This window comes from Cavia porcellus, unplaced genomic scaffold (assembly GCF_034190915.1).
Source record: "Cavia porcellus strain 051 isolate PalLab524CR breed Dunkin Hartley unplaced genomic scaffold, mCavPor4.1 scaffold_13, whole genome shotgun sequence".
Classification (NCBI taxonomy): Eukaryota; Metazoa; Chordata; class Mammalia; order Rodentia; family Caviidae; genus Cavia; species Cavia porcellus.
Genome location: NW_026947496.1, coordinates 21,484,338 through 21,505,032, shown reverse-complemented (window position 1 = coordinate 21,505,032; position 20,695 = coordinate 21,484,338). Strand labels below are relative to the sequence as shown.

Here is a 20,695-nt window from a genome sequence, read left to right as displayed (position 1 = left end):
TTCCCCAAATATAATTTTGAGGCTCATAAAGCATGTGGTAATAAGTGTTAGTAATTCATTCCTTTTTAATTTCAAATAGTGCAGATATGTACATCATATCTGCAGATATGTACATCAATGGTGCAGATATGTACATCAATTGGACAGTTCAGTTGTCTGCACTTTTGAATTACTATGTATAGTAGCCAAATAAATATGCACAAATTTTTGTGTGGGCATCTGTTTTCAGTTCTTTGAGGTGGAGACCCAGAAGCAGAATTGCTGGGTTTTACAGATACTCTATATCTAACCTTCTGAGAATCCATCAGACTTTCAAAAGTCCCACCAACCCAACATTAAATATCGCATGGTTTTCCTTATATGAAAAACTCAAAACTGTCTGTATACAAATTAAGAGCAAAATAGTAGACAAAAAAATTAAGTAGGGAGTTCAAATAATTCTCTATATTACCTATTCCACTGTTTCAAAAATAATTTAATATATTTTCTAATTCATCTCATTTATACTATTAGTTTCTCTTGGTTCATTGAAAAGAAAGTTTCATGCTCTGATCTGTTTCTTCTTTGTAAAAGGGAGTGTTTTGTCTCTGAGTAACTTCTCTGAAGATAGTGGATTGACTATTGTTATTCCCTTATATTATTATGAAATTTTCCTTTCTTTTTGATAAAAAGTCCTACCAACAGGACTTTTTGTTGGTTCTTTAGTCTCCATATTTTCATCTATATTTATTATCTATTATCTATCCATCCATCCTACCTTTTATCTAAAAATAAAACAAGTTTACTTACTATCCTACAGTTGTATTCACACAGTGCATACAATCAAAATTACAAGAGAGAATCCATCCCTGAGCTTTCCCAGCTTCAAGCATGCTGTGGTTTATATCTTAAATGTTTCCCATATGCAATGCACAGACCTGAGCCAGGCCTTCTCCTTTTTTAAAGCTGATACATAAAAACACGAAAATTGTGCATATTAATGCAGTGCCATGTGATGCTTAGGTGTATGTATATCTTATCTAATTCTTAAGCAAAATTAAATGGAGCCTTAAACATTTACCACACATCATGGTGAAAACATGTCAAATCAGCCTTCCACCAGCTTTTCGTGATGTGAAGACAGCGTGTGATACACAAAACCACAACTGTTCCCTTACTCTTTTTCATTTTTTTGTTTCAAGAATCAATCAATTTTCAATTATTTTAGCTCTTAGTTTTGGTGAGTACCTCTTTATCTCTAAATAGCGAGCCCTGTCATCTGTCTTGCTTTTCTCAGTGTTAGACGCTCTGCATTGAGCTCCCATCAAAACCGTAACAGTTCCCTTTTTTTCCCTTCTAATCCTCACTGTCGCATAAATGCATGTCTCCTCTGTTCCACCCTTTTGGTAGTGTTCTATCACGATTTCTGTGTGATCAGTATCCAGCATTAGCACAATGATGCTTATTCCCATCTGAGTCATGAGGTATACTAAGATTATTTTCTACGTGTTGTGCATCACTCATTTTTCTAAAGCTATTATTTTCAGCTTTTTGGTCCTCTATGTACTTAAAAATTACTCATTCTGAACCTCCCCTCCAGGTGTATGCGTCATTTTCCAACAGAGGCGAACACGCTCGGCATCCCATGCACCTTGAGTATCTCTCTTCCGGAGCTCTCCCCGAGTCTGCGGGGAGCTTGCTCCACAGGCTCTGGCATATCTTTCACTTGGGTCTGCTGCCACCTTACCCCGGGGACATCTCTCACCTCCCTCGTGTGCTGTAGCACCTGTTTCCTGGACTCTGAGTCATCTGCTTTACTGATACATTTCCTTAACTGGGAAGAGCATCTTCCTCTGATAAAAGGTACAGCAAAGGTCAGTGTTTGACCCGCAAGTCTGAATCATCTTAATTTTGCCCTCATACTTGACTGGTAGTTTGGCTGAGTATAAAATTCCAGGCTGAAATTTTTGCCCCTGTCTTGTGAAGCTATTGATCAACTGTCTTTGTGCTCTCTAGTATGCTGCTGAGAAGTCCCATTCCCATTTCTTTCTTCTTCTGCTTCTTTTGGCATTGGAGATTGAACCCAGAGTCTCACACAGGCCAGGTAGGCTGCACCCCTGTACTGTAGCTGCACCCTTGGCCTGCCCTTTTGATTCTTTTTTTTAAGTGGAGAGCTTGACTTTGCCTCACACCATTTTGGCTCTTGATCTTCTGCTTTCCTCTCTGAAGGAAAGTTTTGGAATTTTATTTGTCCCCAGCATACTTTTTTAATCATAATTTTTACTAGTACATAATGATTACATTCCTTGTGTGAAGTTGGTACAGGTACACACTTTTTTTTTTTAAAAAAACTCTGTGATGATGTTCTATTGTCAGTCTGTTTTCTGAAAGATGAATGTTGTGTATTGTTGGCTGGAGGAGAGTTTATAAACCAAGTTATTTTTTGTCTTGCTTCATACACTTCAGTATGAATGTGGCCAGTGAGCATTCTCTAGTACACTGCATTGGAATAAAATACCGTAGAATCACGAAAGTACTTTCATTGGAGAAAAATAGTACTAATGTTTATGCTTTTCCTCATTTTCTAAGTACAGATACTTATTTCCTAACACAGCCTAATTTTATGTGCGATGTGCAAGGTAATGCTGAGCGTGTAGTGACCAGTTGCAAAGCACTAAGAGACAGTATTTCTAACCTTTCTCCTAACAACGCCCAGTAAAAGACAGTGCCACATCGGTCCAAACATTTTAGAAGGTCTCAGTGTTTTGCTCTTTTTAAACTGGCATAGCATAGAGAAGCCAAGACTTTGGAGTCAGACACACCCAGGTGTGTACTCTGCTCTAGTTAACCAGGGGCTTTGGGAAAAGGGTTTAGTTGTGTTTTCTTTCATTTGCCGCCCATCTGTAGGTTTGCTGTGGATATAGAGACCTATGACGCCTGGAACATGGTCAGTGACAAATACCTCATTTGAGCCTCCACGACAACAGTTATGGTACTGGAAATGTTAAGCAATCATTGAGAAAATCTGGTCAATGGGAAAGACTTTTATCTGTTTCTTTTCCATTCCTTTATTCTTCCAATATTCCTAACTAAGATTTTTTTCAAGCCTATATGCAATACTTACTATGAAATGAAAATTTTGGTATGTAATTCCTTGTTTTTACTCATACATTTTCCTTGCAAACTTTTTTAACCACTCTTTTGCTTTTAAATAGTCTTCCATAAAGCACATGAGCACAATTCCCACGGAACTATTTTTGGAAAAGCGCACTCCTTTGCCCCTCCTATTTCACCCAATGCCTCTTATTTTCATGTTCAAGGCTGTGTGAGCTTCTCCCAACTCAAGCTGATCAAGTATAAAACAGCTTTAATGTCACTTTTCCATCACTCAAGGATAAATTTGAGTCAGGGTTAGGGAAATGGATGCACCTTTAGATCATACTGTTCAGTGGAGTAAATCAGACACCTAAGCTTAAATACTGCATAGTTTCTTTTATATGAAAAGCTCAATATATAAATAAAGTACAAACTAAAAACACATCATAGAAAAGAGAGAGAGAGAAAATTATTATTGTAATCTGGCATGGACAATATATTTGAAATTACCTTGATTTAATATAATTGCCTTATATGCTTTATGTGTTTTAGCCTGTTAGTCTGGTTATCAATCTGTATGTATTATAATTAACTTTATAAGGATTTATAAGGTAAATTAATCTGATGATAGCAAGAAGAGAGGGTGGAGGGTCAGGGGGAAAAATGAATCGAGATGTGTTATGTACATGGACCAGTTCCCCCCAATTAATGTAATCTTTATGGATTATAAACATGTACTAATGAAAATTAAAAAGAATAAAGCAGGTTTTACAGCTTGCTGTGAACACTGAAACCACATACTTCACTGTAAGTGTAAAACCTACTTGTCTGCATTACATTCTTGGTATCTGTAAGGCACATCGTCCAAGTAAAAGCCTCCGTCAAGCTGTGTGTTCTGTTAGCACGTGTACATCTGGGGCCTGGCTGCACGCTTTCCTGAGCTGAGGTCATCTCTCACCCTTCACTGAGTCTCCCACCAGATGCCAGCATGGTGCCATATACCTAGAGAATTCTATAAATACTTTTGATTGACTAATTAATTGGCCACCACTCACCGCTTTCTCCTTGCCTGCCCACTCACTGGCACAAGCCCAGATCGGGCTGGAAGCCAGCTTTTCATCTAAAGGAGATGCTAGGTTAGTTTTTCCCACTTGGAACATCAATGGCTTCCTCTTGTGACCAAACTAGTACCCTTGTTCTCTCCAGATATAAAATTTTGAGTCTATCCTGGCTCTTTTTCCTTGGGGATTTTAATTTAAAAAAGAAAAACTCCAAGTCCTTCAAAGGGTTTTGTAAGTTCCTCACAGCAACTCATAAAACAAGGAAGAGAGAATGTTACTTTGATAATGTTTCCACATTAAAAAGAAAGCAAAAATGACTAAGGTTTTTCAGGTTTCTTAATTGCTAGTTCAAGATATTCTTCACTGGGTCAAAAACAGAGATTATCGTGGTGATAATTTCTCCTGTTAATTTCGTAAAGGAGGCTGATGTCCACATATTCTGAAGATCAGGAGCCTAAGATTAAACAGAAAATAGACTTGAAGTGACAGGAAATTGAGGACTTCCACATTCTTCTCACTGTAAAGTTGGAAAATTGATTTTTAGGAGAGTTGTCTCAAAAAATAAAGTCAGATTTGACTTATTTCAACTAAAACTCAAAAACACTTGTTAAGCTGCTATCAAATCAGAATGTCCTGGTTGTTAACTTATCTTTACCATGAGCATACCAGCGACTCTTTTTTTTTTTTTTTTTTTTTTTGCTTTTCCAGGAAACTACCAATCACTGGGGGAAGAGATCTTATGATTCATTATTAGTAATTAGGGTGATGGCATGTATGGAAGAAATAAAGAATTCACTCATTCATTCATTCACTGACTGGCTCATTGCATATGAATTCATACATTTAGTCCCATTCTCTGCTAGGTACAATGTTTATATCTAGACAATCGAAGCTGATTAAAGTATATCTCCTGCTTCGTGGGTGGGGAATGGGAACAGATCCTGGTCACTTAAGCAGGGGCTGATTCACCAAGAGACATATTCATGTTGCCAAGGAGTCTGCCTCCCTGTTTGTCACTTACTTTCAATTACTTGTGGAGCCAAATAACAAACATAAGCTACCATTTTCGTCTGAAATGTCCCTCAATGGCCCATGTACTTGTTCCTTAGCCCATGACACTATTGGGAGGTGGTAGAACCTTTAGAAGTGGGGCCTCGTGGGCCAAAGTTGTCACTAGGTGTGTGCTCTTGAAGGGATACTGGGACCCAAGCTCCCTTTATCTCTCCCCTTCCTGGCCACCATGCGGTAACTGGCCTCCTCTTCCATGCCCTCCCGTCATGATGTACTATGCTATCACCAGTCCAAGGCAACAGGGCCGAGCACAGTGTACTGGAATCACTGAAATTGTGAACCAAAATTAACCTTTTCTGCTCATAAGTTCTTTGTCTCAGGTACTTTGAGACACTGACACAAGCTGACCAACATAGCCACCATTTTCTTTTTGGCAGCAAAGCGTTTTCAAGCATCTCTTAAGAATTAAGAAAGTCTAGTCAAATAGGAGAGATCAGAGAGTTACATACAAGTAAAAAAGTACTCCAAAATTTTTCACAAAAGAAGAGGAAACATATATGACATCCTGGTTGGCTAATCGAGTCCACCAACAATTAATGTTCCAATATGGAAGAAAAAGGCAAACTCTTCAGCTTAATTTTCTGCATGTGCCACCACAACCAGTTGCCAGGCTTCCAAGATAATCCCAATACTGTAGAGATAACTCAGCACATCCCAAACATGCCCTACCCCACCCCTTATCCATGCTGTTTCTGCTGCCTCAAGGGTCCTTCTCAGAATTCCATTCCCAACCCCTAACTCCTCCCCGAGTCTCCCAGCATCCCACAAATCGGAGGTTAGTCCCTCCTGAGCTACTACTTCCGGTCAACTCTATCAATCCAGAGTAGAATGCAGAAAGGTGAAAATAAACCTCCAAAGGACCTCACCACCTCAGGCAATCTCTCCACTTTAGTGTGACCACCCCTCAAAACCATCCCTGAAGAGCCTTGTTATATGGGTAATTCTGCTCTGACCTAGAATCTCTGAAAGTGAGAAATGAGGCCTTAATGTAATACAATGGAAAAAGGCATTTTTGAGATCAGGAAACTTCACTTTGACACCCAGTCCCTTTGGTGACATCCCAGGTACCCCTAGATATCCCAGTTAAATTCAACCTAATTCTCAGTTTCTCTGTTTCGAAAAAATGAATCCAGTCCTCTTTCTTTTGATCACCAATTTAAGAAAGCTGAGTATGTGCATGTTTTAACTGTGTTCTTTATTAACTGCTATGGCTAAACAAGTTGATTGCATCTTCTGAGAACCACAGTGCCCTTAAATAGTGGACAGGTCAGCCTCTGCCTCAGACTGACCTGCTAGGGCACCAAGTCTCAGCGAAGTCACGGGGCTATTGCAGCAGAAGAGAGACTGGTGGGAGTCGAGGGCAGGAGAGAAGCCCATGAGTGCTTCCTCGTGGTTGCAGAGCTGAGTAGGGATGGAGCCATAAAATCACAGACTCTACAGGCTGGTGGGGCAGGAAGAAACCATTATCCTGTACCCTATCATGAGGTGGGAACTCTCATAGCTAAATGGGGCAGGGCCCTTTCATTGAAAAGAAACTCTCTCCCTACCCCATCAATGGCCCTTTCTAAGCACCATGTTGATGGAGAATTTCTTTCTATTTCTGTGTCCTCATTCTGCCCTTTTGCTCTAGCTTAAGCTATAAAGGAGAGAGCTCAGAGAAGAATTTCTAGGAGGCATTCGGTGGCATTGAAAAAAGAAGACCCATAGAGATCCTGCTTTCCAGGTTACTTCAGCCTAAGCAAGGTTTTAATGGATCATTTGTGCTTCTAAGTAAATGCACTGCTCCTCTGTATCAATAATGTATAAAAAGTTCTTACAACTCAATAAGACAAATGCATCAATTTAAAAATGGGCAAAATATCTAAGTAGACATTACATCAAAGAAGATTGTAAATGGACAATAGTATATGTAAAGATGCACAACACCAGTAGTTACTAAGGAAATACAAAGCAGAACTTCAATGAGATAGCACTTCTTCACCACTCAGGTGGCTATGACCAAAATGACAGACAATAATAAAGGAAAGTGAGAAATACGAAGAAACTGGAATCCTCATATACTGTTACATGGCAGTGCAAAATGGTGCAGTTGCTTAAAACTGCTTGGTCGTTTCTTTAAAATTTAGTGATATTTGCCCTATGAACTAGTCTTGGTATATACTCAAAAGAAATGAAAACATATGTCCACACTAAGACTTACACAAATAAGGCAGGATTTCTCATATTTAGCCCCGAACCAAAACAACCCAAATGTCCATCAGTGGAACTGATAAACAAAATATTATCTATATGCACGATGGAATGTCATTCAGCCACAAAAAGTAATGATAACAAGTCACTACATGAAAGAACCTCAAAAACATGCTAAGAGAGAGGACCGGCCAAGGAAGATCATGTATTATATGCTTCTGCTTCTAACAAACAAACAAAAAACCAACTTAAAGGAGGAGAAATTTGTTCGGTTCATGGTTTCAGAGGGTTCAGTCCATAGTCAGCTGGCTCCAGAACTGTCATGGCAGGAAGAACGTGGTGGAGAAAAGCTTCTCAATGTATGGCAGCTTGGAAGCAAAGCACAGAAGAAGAGTGCTGGCACGATATATTCAGGCTTCCAGAAGCACAGCCCCAGTGAGCTGCTTCCTCCACACTGGCCCCCCCTCCTAACAGCACATTGGTCTGCTGAGTGCAGCGCCCCTACCGGCCACCCACCTCTTCTGGAGTCTCTTAATCCATTCAGACTGACAGTTAAGATTAACCATCACACTTTCCTTCTGGAGTAAAGTTAAAGAGATTATCTATCCAATAGTAATCTGTTCGGAAGACTCCGCCTCAGGATTCATGGGGAGATTAAATATGATGAGGAAGTGAACTTTATGAACCCTAAAATGATAGATAATTGCTATTATTGCCATTTTGCTGCCAACACTCCCAAGCACCACCACCGTGATCTGTACCCAGCGAGTTAGGAAGTCATATTGCAGGTGTCACTACCTTTTCCATCCTCCAAACACAATGACCCTGACATCTCACGGGCCATGCTGCTGAGATGACAGAACAAATCAACTGCTGGGACACTGGTAATTAAAACCATTCCAAGACTTGTCACTTCATACCACTGCTCATGTTTCCCGATATGACCAGAACTGTTTTACTTTATTATTTATTTGTCATTTCAGTGTTACAATGCTATGCCTCTTACGAACAATAAGGTTTACTGAAATTCCTTTAATCCCAAAATTCACTGGAGTCCCGTGTAAGATTTATGTCTGAATGAGTAACATTTTCAGGAACTCTTTTACAAGAAAAATATAAAGAAACATCCTAAGCATCAGTTCTTAAGTGTTCAGCCAGTTTAATGCACAGAGACTTTCAACAAGCTCAAGTGTAATCACTTCATGAAAGACAGGCAGGTGATTCCAGCATTCTCTCCCTCCTCCAGCTCTTTTTTTTTGCTTCTTCATGTTTTTCCAGCCTCCTGGGTTTATTTTTATATGTGACTTCAAATTCTTACTTTAGCACAGATTTTAAAGTGCCATGGATGGCCAAAAGACGATAGGCTCTTGTTTGCTCTTTAGATGAAAATTAAAGGGGAAAGAGAAAAGGGTAAAAGGAAAAGAGAAGGATGGGAGGAAAGGGAGAAGTACGAGGGGGAATGAGAGTAAAGGAAGGTACTGAACAGAGGAGGAGGCTGCTAAGGAAGGTCCAGAAGGAACAAGCCCTTGTCAATTTATCTCTAACCTATATGTAAAGCACAAAATTCAACTATGGACTTTGAAAGATAAAAAGTAGCAGAAAAACTAAGGAAAAGAATCAAAACATGAAAAAGGGACTCATTAAAGAGGGAGGGAAGAAATGTGTCAATTTTCCACTACTATGACAAAATACCTGATATATCCAACTTAAAAAGAGGAAAGGTTATTCTGGCTCACAGTTGGGTGGTTTTGGTCCTTGGTCATTTGGGCAGGTGTCAAGGCCACAACACATCATGGTGGGAGTACATGATGGAAGGAGGCCATTCAGCAGATGACCAGTAACAAAGAGAGAAAACGAGAAGGCCAGGGTTCCAGTATCCCCCTTTAAGGCCACATTCCCCACCACCTCACTTCCTGCACTAGGCCCTTCCTCCTAAAGCTTTCACCACCCGCCAGTGACACAAAGCTAGGGACTAAGCTTCTAACACATGGGCCTTTGGGAACGTTGAATAGCCAAGTAGTAACACAAGGCTGGGTAATTGCCTGTAGTTCCAACTAATTAGGAGGCTGAGGCAGGAGGATCACTTGAACCTAGGAGTTTGAGGTCAGCTTGGACAACATAGTTATAGTCTATCTCAAAAAAGAAAGAAAGAAAGAAAGAAAGAAAGAAAGAAAGAAAGAAAGAAAGAAAGAAAGAAAGGAAGAAAAACAAAACAGTATTTGGGAGGTGGAGCTTTTAAGAGTGAGTAGGTTATTAAGAGGGATTAATGTCTTTCTTGTGGAAAAGGGTAAATTCTCACCAAAGTGTGTTTACACTGATGGGCCGTTCTAAGCTAGCTTGCTGTAAAACAGCCCTGCCCTTTACTTTCTCCTGCTCACATTTTGGTTTGACCTTTCACCTTCTGCTGTGTCATCTGAAGAAGAAGGTCCCAGCCAGACCCTGCCCTTGTGCACTTGGACTTCCCAGCTTGAAGAACCATTGCTGTATTTATTTTCTCCTTGTTGCTGATGTTAACTTGAGGTCAGAACTGTGCCCAGGTTGCAAGCAACATACAGTCCAAGAGAAACCCTCTTTGGGTCCAGAAGACCTGGGAAAGAGCTCATGCAAATAAAAAATGAGTGCCAGAAAGGGTTTGCTTTTGTTGTTGCTTTTCTCATTTTTATTGTAACTAGGAGGTCACTTACAGGAGTCTGTGACTTAAGGACAAGCTGCAATCGGGCAGCTAAAACTTACTTTGTGAGGAGCTTGTTCATATTTGTCAAGCAGGAAAAAGAGCTCCTTATGATGTAGGGTACAGGAAAAATCTCCCCTATTTTTTTTCTCTGACTGCTTTGTCTTGAGGATGGATGGCCTTTGACATGGGGAAACTGTGTTGGAGCTTGAGCACTAAAACCTCAAGAGAAATCCAATCTTTCTGGTCCAAAGAATAGGAAAAAGGGCTCAGAGATGCGGGAGCAGGGGAGTCGAATCCCAGAGAGGAGGGAAGGGTGTCAGGTCTCAATTTTGTGCCTATTTCAGTCATGTATGAACTATACACATGAACTATACTAGAAACTATTGCTCAAATCCCAAATGAAGCCCTGCATGCTGCAGAGAAGGATGCATAACAGATAACAAAGGCTTTGAAAATTGAGCTGATGTCAAAACTGTCACTCTCAGAATGTAAGACAGAACTGCACTGAGGGGCTGGTAAAACAAAACACTGAGCATTTTCCAAAGGACGCAGAGTCTCACAATGTGCTATGCAAAATGTCCACACCCAGTTAAAGAATATTTGACATGGGAAGGACCAGGGAAATGATAGCAGTTAAGAGAGATGACCAACAAATTCCAAGCCAAGATCACCTGAAGGTTGGGATCAGGAGACAGACAGACTCACAGAAGCTATGTCAACTATGATCAAGGAGATGAAAATCAACATTCCTGGGACGGAAAGAAAGGCAACAGTTTTTAGTAGAAATGTAGAAGCTAAGAAAGAAATGAGTGGGAGCTCTAGATCTGAACTACAATTTGATTAGATTGACTGCCAATCTTACTCTATGATTTAAAGATTCAGAAAACACATAATTTGCAGAAAGGTTCCTGCCTGAGCATTAGAGTCATGCAACACCTCCCTCCTAAAACTGAATATTCTGAAATGTCCCCTGTGTTTGCTCTTCTTTTACAACCTTGGGCCAAACAATGTACTAAAACGGATAGACAGAATCTTTTGTAAGATGGCTCAGACATGGGCTTTCCATACATAAAGTGGAGAAAGAGAAACTGTGTCTGTCACAGAGTCACCGTGAAGAATTCCAGTGCAAGCAAAAAAGCACATATGGAAGATAAGGATTTTGACATCGATCTTTCCCCCGTCCCAGGGATCAAACTCATGACCTCTTGCTTGCCAGGCAAGCACTTGGACCTCTGGGCTAAATTCCCAGCCCTCTGATACTGACTTTCTCAGCCCTGTGTGCGGAGACTGGGCCACATCTTTGGGAAATCTGCATATGGAAAACCTGCACCGTTCAAGGACTGCTGAACCACAGTAACAAGCACAGCAGTGAGTTTCACTTTGCTCCCACTGAGGCTTAATTTCTAATAGCAGCTGTGTTGGGGAGGCTATGACATCACGGGGCTACCACCTTGGCCATTGGATTGCTGTCTTTACTGAGGCATAATAATCAGGGTCACTTCTCTCCAGTCTGGGTTGGGTATAGGACGCAGTGGGTCTCCGGGGGCTGAGTTCTAGTTGCAATTGGAGCAGGCTGCTATAAAGCAAGAGTTCCCTCATGCTTGTCCCCCTCGTGCACATGGTGCTTTCCCTTTCCACCTGTCCACCTCGGTGGCCACAGCACGAGGCCTCACCAGATGCAGTCGCCTGATCTTGAACTTCCCAATCTCCAGCACTATTGGCCAAAATAAATCTCTTTTGTTGCTAACCCAGCCGTAGATGGCACAGCAACAACAAATGGACTAAGTAACATCCTTAATTCTATAGTATTGGAGAATCACCCTCCTTGTACAGTTTTCAATTACTTTAGGCCCCATCTTCGAATCTGGGCAACTTAGATGTGAATTGTTAGACGGGACATAAGCACTCAAACTATCACAGTTTCCAAAGCAATAGCCTGCAAAATGAGCACTCCCCCCAACTACATAGCCTGCTACATACAGACTGAGTGGTACATCCACCACTTAAAACCTGGTTCACCTGACTCTGGAAAATCTGATTGGCCACTTTTCTTGGTGTGGCCCAATCTAACTGCTTCATGTTGCCAGAGTTCAATAATACATTTATCTTACAAGATCCCAGTAATTCTTCTGTGAATAATACTGAATAGAGATCAGATCAGAAATAAGGATGCCAGTCACTGCATTAGGTCCTTAGAGATTTCTGTTCACAGCTGAGACAGCATCTTCTGTTTATTATCTCTTCCCTCACCGATTGTCACTTCTGCATCCCCAGGGACACGTGCTGGTTATGCAGTGGTCATTCAACACAGAAGAAATGAATAAATTATCAATGGAGCCCAGAACTTTGCTGGATTTCCACATGAAATGATGCAAAGTACTGGAGGTTATTTTCTCATTCAGCTGTGCAGAACTGAAGACACCAGACAACCAGTACTGTGTATGTAGTACAAGATCTGCCTCTGATGTCTCCAGCATCTGGCTTCTCCAGGAATCAGCCTCCTGATCAGCACTGGCGTGCAGACTGCCCCATTTCTATTTTCAGTCTCCTAGTCTCCTCCTGTTCTTTAACAACCCGTTCTATCAAAATCACAGATATTATATCAGACTCTTATTTGGCAGAATTGCCTTTAAATACTGAGCAGTTGAGGGCTAAAAGGAGCCTCAAAGGTGATCTAATGCATCCATTCATCAGACAGGTGTGAAAATTGAAGAAGTACAGATGACTCCACCTTGTGTATTGGCAAGGTGGTCAATGAGAAGCCAGCATTGTTAGAGAGATGTCTAATTACTAGATAGGGCCAACGAAGACCGCATTCAAGGAGCAAAGTTTTCCTTATGATTTTAGACAACTTTCTATGTGTAGATAGAAAGGGAGAAAACCCTACTAAGTAATTTCTCAGTTATATCAGCCATAGTTTCCTTGAATGGAAAAGGATCTATAAAGAGAAAAATAAAACAAGATAGAATTCTTCTCTATGCAAAAGTGCATGCAACAAAAAGAAAAAATGTTACATTATTTTACTTATACCTAGAAAAGACAAATCCATACAGGTGGGAAGTAGAACGGTGGTTACCAAGCTGTGGGGGACGGAGGTGGGGATTATTATCTCATGAACACAGAGTTTCAGTTTGGTATTATGAAAAGTTCTGGAAATGGACAATACTGATGGACAATAGCCCAGGATGAAGGTATTTTATGTCACTGAGTTAAATGTTTAAAAATGGCTAAGATGGTAAAGTTTATGATAGGTACATCTCACCAAAATAAAAACATATTTAACAAAATTCCTTACAACAGCTCCTTCTGAGCCTATGACGTTCTCCTCCTCCTTCTGAAGCAGAAGCAGAAATATTCTGAATGAACTGCAAAGCTCCGAGCCTGAACTGAAAACCAACCTAGAATCTTCCCACAGCTAAACGCCCAGATTTTCAACAACCAAATTCAATCATATCAGAAATACTGGAACACTCAGCAGGAAACAACACAAGGAAAATGTTAGTTAACTTTAGCAGCTGTTCATATACCTTGCTTACAATGACAGCCATCTGATCAAACAGAGTTGTCTTCTGCCCATGCTAAACTCAGATTATCTATCAGAAAAAAAAAGATGCTTGTGAACCACTGGGTTATAATGTAAAAATTCAGTGGAGAATTTAGAATAGTGTTCTTCTGCACTCCTTAAGACATCAAACATTAGACATTTTAATTATAATTTAAGTAGATAAGAAGTCCAAGTCTCAGATATAGTCACTTTATCATGGGTTGAAGGACTGAATAAGCCAGGTGTACATCATCAGTGTATAACTCAAAACATCTTTCCGCATTAGACTACATGGCACATACATATTCATACCAAAGAACTCTTGCCAAGACATATGGAAAACAGTCTTAAAAGATAGTGAAACATGGGAACCAATCCAAACTGTCCGTCAATAAGAAAATGGCAAAATAAATTGTGAGGTATTTATTTTAAAATTACTATATGATTTTATGTAACATGGGTAATTCTTCAAAACTTACGTATTGAGTTTCAATACCTTTCCTAGAAATCATAAAACATCTAAACCTAAATAATATGTTGTTTAGAGAATTCATATATATGTCATGAAATTATTTTACAATTAAACCGCAGAATAATTTGCACAAAATTCAGAGCTAAGAGGGACACAGGGAAAGGCACAGGAAAGGAATACAAAGAGGCGAGATGACCAGTAAAAATCCAGCTCCTCTTTGCCCCAGCTGACTGTATATTTTCTTTAGCAGTTTTATAGAGTTATAAATCACATACCACAACAATTTAAAGTGTACAATCTGTTTGATATACTCACAGATATGTGCAACCATCACCACAGTCAATTTCAGAAACGATTGCTGTACACTTTATCAGTCACCCCACACACCAAATCATACCTGCAGCCTCTATCCCTAAGCAGCAACCCATCTGCTTTCTGTCTCTGTAGATTTTCTCATCCTGGATATTTCCATATGCATGGAATCATACAATATGTATTCTTTTGGGAGTGCTTTCTTTCACCTAGCATGTCTTCAAGGTTTATTCATGATGTATCAGGAACAATACATCATTCTTTTTTATGGCCAAATAACATCCCATTATAAGGCTATGACACATTTTATCTATTCATTCACCAGCTGATGGATATTTGGCTTGCTTCCACTGTTTGACTATTATGAATGGTCTTGTACAGGTTTTGTATAGAGACATGTTCTCATTTCTCCTGAATATATACTTACAACAGAGTTGTTAGGTCACATGGTAGCTGCTTAACTGAAAAGCTGTCAAACTGTTTTCTCAATAAGCACAACATTCTATATTCTCACTTGCAATGTATAAGCTTCTAATCCTTGCATATCGTCACCAACACTGGTTACTATCTGACTTTTTAACTGATTTGCAGTTCCCTGATGATTGGTGACATTGAGGCTTTTTTCATGGGCTTATTGCCCATTTGTATATTTTCATTGGTGAAATATTAATTCAGCTTCTGTGCTCATTTTTAAACTGGGTTATTCTTCATTTTATTACTGAGATACAAGAGCTTTTCATATTTTTTAGATAACTGTTCCTTCTCAGGTACATGATTTTCAAGCATTTTTTTCCATTCTGTGAGTTATCTTTTACAACTATCTAGTTCCCACACCTTAGTTCTAAACCTGGTGATGGGCTAGTGGGTGTTCCTTTGAATTATGATATTCATGACTTTGATAGAGCATATTTCTGTATAACCTATTACATAACTGATTAAAACTTTATGCTTACAGATATCTGTTTAAAACATTTAAAGCAAAACAAAATATCATAATGCCCCCGAAAGCTAATGCTATTCTTAACAGCATTTAACCTAACTGAAAGCATAATTTAGGGACTTAATAAATGTAGTCCATTAATCCTTTTGAAAAAATCCTCTCTGAACTCCTGCTCAGGGTGCGTGGGAGTAGCTAAGGTTTGCCAGCAGGACAAATCCACTCCCCTTTCTTTTTTTGTTTGTATTTCTCCCTCCTTCCCAGATGAAGAATGATTTGTATGTCGATTCTAAGTGTCTGGAAATAAAGAAGAAAAATATTTTTCATTCCTGCTGAAAATTATATAGATCTCAATTTCAATATCGACAAAGTGAAACACGGTCACGCCATTCCTTTATGTCTTGACTCTGGCTGCTTTCAACCTACAATAATAAAATGAAATAGTTGCTGAAGAAACCACATGGCTTGCAAAATCTACATATTGACGTTTAGCTTGTGATTCAACAAAGCTTGCCAACAAATTAACTTACTTCTTTCAAAGTTGCACAGAAAAGTCTACTTGTAACTAGCAAAGACCACCTTGGCAATTACCTTCAGGTTTCTCACAGATGCCAACTTCTATTTCTGCATCCTTAATAAATGCTGATGGTCTAATTTTATCAAGCATTTTAAAGTTTGAGACTTCAGGGAGAAAAAGTCTTTTCTTGCAAATATGCCAGGTCTTCAAGAGTTCATGCCCTCGACATAGACAAACTGTAACTATTTTCACAGATCGTAATAGTTTATTCATTTGATGAGCTGATTGTCATGTAGTGCTGGAAAAAACTGTGCAAACCTTTTCTAACCCTCAACAGGTTTATAATCTAAGCAGATGCGAGCAACCATCATTTCCCCAAAGATACTAGTACTGTTGTAACCTTACATTACGTGGACTTAGAGCACCAAGAATTAAAGACATCTAGATAAGCAGCAAACAAACAAGGCTCTGCAAACTCTTGTAAATAAATTGGGTGGATATAAACTCCATAGGCTTCTGTATTCCTACGATTTTGTCATCAAAAGTCCTTGACCTTTTGGCTAAGTTATCTCTGCTCTGGCTGGCCAAACCTAAATTCTAGTTCGGTATCCTAAATGCAGTAGGCATCGTTTTGGAAAATGCATCAACTTAAATGTTGCTAAAACTTGCAGCTCATCTGCGGTGCTATGAGACCAAGGATTCCCACATGCACCTCCGGATCAGGAGCCCTAAAAGTGATGATAACGCGGCTGCTTGCACAACAACCTTCTCTCCCATGCAGTCGCGAGCCTGCTGCAAGGGGACCATTTTCGGAGCCGTGCCTCAAAGCCTCGGTAGCCTTTGCATTTTTTAGAAGTGACTCATCGCCTCAAGTCAGGTTTCTGCGGGGACGCCAGATGGGTTTCTTTCCAGCACCGTCTGACCACGGTGGCCTCGATCACATCGGTCTCAGTGACAGCCACCACTGCATCTCGGCAGAGCTCAGAGCGCAGCGGACAAGACCCCTCAAAGTTAGCGTGGCCTGGGGCGCGGGGCTCCGGGGCGGGTGGGCAGGCCGCAGCCGCTGGGCGCGGGGATCCGGAGGTGGCGCGGGCGGGGCGCGCTCCTGCGCTGACCCAGATGGAGCTCCCCGCGTCCCGCGCCCGGCCCTCGCCGCCTCCCGGTGCCCCCGGCCCCGCGCCCCGGGGCTCTGGCCCCCTCCCGCCCCCGCGATGGGTGCAAGTTGCGAGCGTGGCCGGCACCTGCACCCCGCCGCTCCCCACGCTCGCCAGCCCGCGCCGCGCCAGGATTACCTGCTCGGAGCGCTGGGGTCGCGTCCTCCGCGATGCAAATCCGTGATCGGTCCCCGGCGCCCTCCTCCCCTCTCTTCCCACTGCCTCCGCCCCCCGTAATGGGAGTGGTTGTCAGTCACGCCGCGCCCGGGGAGAGTCGCCGCGGCTTCCGGGAGCTCCAAATACAGCCGGGCGCAGAGGCGGGGGGAGGGAGCGCTGCGCCACCGGGGTGTGCGGAGTGAAAATAAAGGGGAGCCGAAGGGAGCTGGGTGGGGAGGTGGAGGAGAGGAGGGGCAGATGGGCCGTGGGAGAAGGGTGCAGGAGATGAGGAAGGCAGAGGCTGGGGGAGGAAGCGCCTGCCAAGGAGAGAATTCCCTGCAGCAGGCAGTAATGCAAAGAGGTCTGGAAGGATCTGGAGGCTCCTGACTGAAGGGGACACAGAAAGGTTGGGTCCCCGTGGGTTTGGGATCTGTGCAGGGAGGTGGGCAGCGGGACAGGCCTGTGCGTCCCCATCCCCCAGTCTAAGGGAAAAGGCCGGTTTTGGGGGAGGGGAGCAGTTAGACATCTGATGCTTTAGCGAGGCATCAAGATCAGATGCATTTATAACTCGCAACCTTGTTTCTAAAAAGTATTTTATACACAGCAACTTTTAAAAGTTGCTTGATTTAGAAACAAATGTAACCAAATACAGTTTACTTCCCAAAATGTTATTTGTAGCCATTTTCCCTTTATATATTGATCGTAATGGGAAATTAAACTCCTTTCCGTTTACATTATTAGATTGGTGACCATTGATTTTGAATTTTCATTAGCGTTTGTGTGAAAATTCTAACTGAAAGGATGAAAGGATGAACTTAAGGTGTCCATGGTTGAATACCTAGGACCTAATCGCAGACCAGAAAAAAGGGGTGGAGGATGTGACTGACTCTTTCCTAAAGCAAAGTCTCCAAAGACGAATCTCTGAAAAGCCAGCGTCTCTCTCAATGTTGAAATTGCATCTTACTCAGTTCTGTGCGTGGCACGCCTTATTCTGACCCAGTAGGTCGCAATTTAAATGAAGGTCATTCCTATTACAAGTTTCTGTCTCCCAGCAGTGGACTGTGTAGTGGCTCTTCGGTGTCCTAGGTCTGCACGATGCTTACGTGGCACATCAGAGTCAGCATCATGCCTACCTTGCATAAGGTAGGTGTCCAGTAAAGTTATACCGAATAACTGATGGATGGATGGATTGTACCTGCAGTTAGAGCATGTATGTGCCAGGAATCCAGAAAGTAATACATCCATGAGAACCACAATATTCGGGACCACAGGAAACTTCCAAGTATCCATTCCAAGGTGACTACTTAAGTTCAACATCACTAGAGCATTTCTTTTAGCTAAGTACAGCTGTCTGCTGTCACTGTAGACACCAAAAGCTGCCAGTACTCCAGTCCTTATGTAAAATGGTGTAGCATTTGCCTATACCCTATGCACATCCTTCTGTACATGTTAAGTCATCTCTAAGTTATTTACAATGCCTCACATAATATAAATGTTCTGTAAATAGTTGTTATGCCTGATGGTTTAGGGAATAATGACTAGAAAGAAGTCAGTACACATTTAACATAGACACACTTTTTTCCCCCAGATATTTTCAATCCATGGTTGAATCTATGAATATGAAACCCACATATACACAGGGCTTGAATGTAGATTTTATTTTGGAGTATGCAGCGCTATGGAGTTTAAGAGAGAATGAGGCAAGATCCTACTAGATTTATACTATACCAGGGAGATGCAGTATAAAAATAACCACAGTGCAAGAAGACTATAAAAAGTGTCCTGGGTGTGAAAAGAGTTGTGTGAGTTGAAAGAAGAGAAGGAGGTTGCTTCTGGTACTAGGAACCAGAGAATGCTTCCTGCCGGAAGTAAGAGTTGAGTCTTCACGTGGACATTGAGGAGGAGCTCTCAAGATGTAGGAGCCAAGGAGAAGAGGCAGTGAAGATCAGAGCTGCATGCAGGGTGTGCTGTGAGCACAGCTGGAGCAGAGAGCTGTGGGTACCAGGTGTGGAAGGAGGGCTGAGCCTTCAGGTTTAGCCTGAGATGTTCCAGACCTAGGTAGTAGGCGCCAGAACCATAATAATAGTTAAATATTGATGGTACTGCTTAGGACTAGAAACAGGTAAAAGGGGGAAACCTGCTTTAAAATAACTCAGTACCCTAGAGGGGAAAGAGCATTCTTCTCTTAACCAGTTCCCCCCTGCATAGCATCCATCTGCAGCCTGATCTTCCCAAAGGAAATAAACCCCAGTGAACTCACCTCCTCTCGGTTCTCTAATGCTCGTTGTCCATGGCTTCCAACTAGACCTGTAAAAGCCAAGAACACAGGGATTATGTTTGTTTGGTTTGTGGCCATCTTTCTCAGGGCTGACACATGATGATCACTGAATGAATATTTGCAATCCATTTTTCTGTGCCAGGATCAGCCCTGAAGGTTCTGGAATGGGAAAGAAGAGAAAGATTCTGGGCTTTTCTAAATCTCGTAAGTCTTTCTTAAGATTCTAACCTGAACCTGTCTCTCTCCTTAGCAGATGATCTCTTTATCTGTTGTACCAGGAAGAGGATTTTAATTTCTACTCCTTCAATTTTTCCCTCTTTACCTAGAAATTTCTCCTGTCTTCTCTGCAATCTTTATTTTTCTCTTGACTTGCTGTCACTTTCCTTGTGAAAGCTAGGAATATTCTTGTCACTTGAGGTCCTTCCTTTTGCATCCTGAGTCTCCTTATCTTCTGTTGTGCCTACAGGTTACATTCCAGTTTCACCCAGCTAGGGGTGTACCTGAGGGCTATCAACGCAGTGGACTCATGAGGAAAGAGGAGACGTCCCTGGTGTGGGCCTATTGTTCTTCTGTCTGTTTTCATTGGGTAAAATTTTGGAATGAATTGAGTTTTGCTGGAAACTCAACAGAATAGGTGACCCAGAGCCTCAGAATTTATACTCTGCAAAGTCACACAACTATCAAGTAGAATCCAGGCTACCATGATGCCTTTCTAGAATCTACTTCTGAGATCCTATCCGGTTTACTCCCGAGGTTCTTTTATGCTGCTCTAACACTACACCTCAGACTGAGTAATCTACAAACAGTAGAAATTTATTTCTCATAATCCCAGAGGGTGGAAAGTCTAAGATCCAGCGGAGAGTATATATGGTGTCTTGTGAAAGCTCACTCTGTGTTTCTAAATAGCACTCTGGATTTTTTGGTAAAGATTTTAAAATACAACAAAACAGTACAGAACAAAGCCAATCAAGACAATGCAGTGAAATTGGTATAGAACGTCAGAGCAGGATACCAGGATAACAATAATAGGTACCATAGTATACCTTGTTGTCTTCACAATTGTTGTCCATTCAATCAGGTATAGCAAAATCAAACCAAAAACAGAACACTGTAAAACCAATCAAAATAGAATATAGAATAGAGCAAAACAATTAATCAGAATAAAGCAAAACAATGAAAGCAATATTGGTTTCTTCAAAGAGAAGATAGAAGGAAATCCCCCATATTTGCTATAATGCATACTGTCATCCTCCA

General features: G+C 41.3%; 1 protein-coding gene and 2 long non-coding RNA genes across 10 annotated transcripts in view; 1 reads left to right on the top strand and 2 right to left on the bottom strand.

Annotated features, from left to right (window-relative positions):
- Cap2 (cyclase associated actin cytoskeleton regulatory protein 2) overlaps positions 1-17,330 on the bottom strand; it is a 148,027-nt gene extending 130,697 nt beyond the window's left edge. Inside the window, exon 1 of one of the 2 annotated variants that reach the window (XM_063259925.1) lies at positions 17,146-17,330. The gene's annotated coding sequence lies outside the window, so the exon portion shown is untranslated. The remainder of the gene's footprint in view (positions 1-17,145) is intronic. The other variant, XM_063259926.1, reaches the window with a different exon arrangement.
- Positions 17,331-17,413: 83 nt separating this feature from the next.
- Positions 17,414-20,695, top strand: part of LOC101787449 (uncharacterized) — a 51,334-nt gene continuing 48,052 nt past the window's right edge. For 3 of the 7 annotated variants that reach the window (XR_010051163.1, XR_010051164.1, XR_010051162.1), the window contains exons 1-3: positions 17,414-17,569; positions 18,216-18,306; positions 19,584-19,645. This is a non-coding gene — a long non-coding RNA (uncharacterized LOC101787449). The remainder of the gene's footprint in view (positions 17,570-18,215; positions 18,307-19,583; positions 19,646-20,695) is intronic. The other 4 variants (XR_001201038.3, XR_002790970.2, XR_216291.4 and 1 more) reach the window with 3 other exon arrangements.
- LOC106027444 (uncharacterized) lies at positions 18,797-20,674 on the bottom strand. Its single transcript, XR_001201041.3, has 3 exons — positions 20,485-20,674; positions 19,424-19,470; positions 18,797-19,217 (listed from the first exon to the last, which is right to left on the bottom strand). It is a non-coding gene; the product is annotated as an uncharacterized LOC106027444 (long non-coding RNA).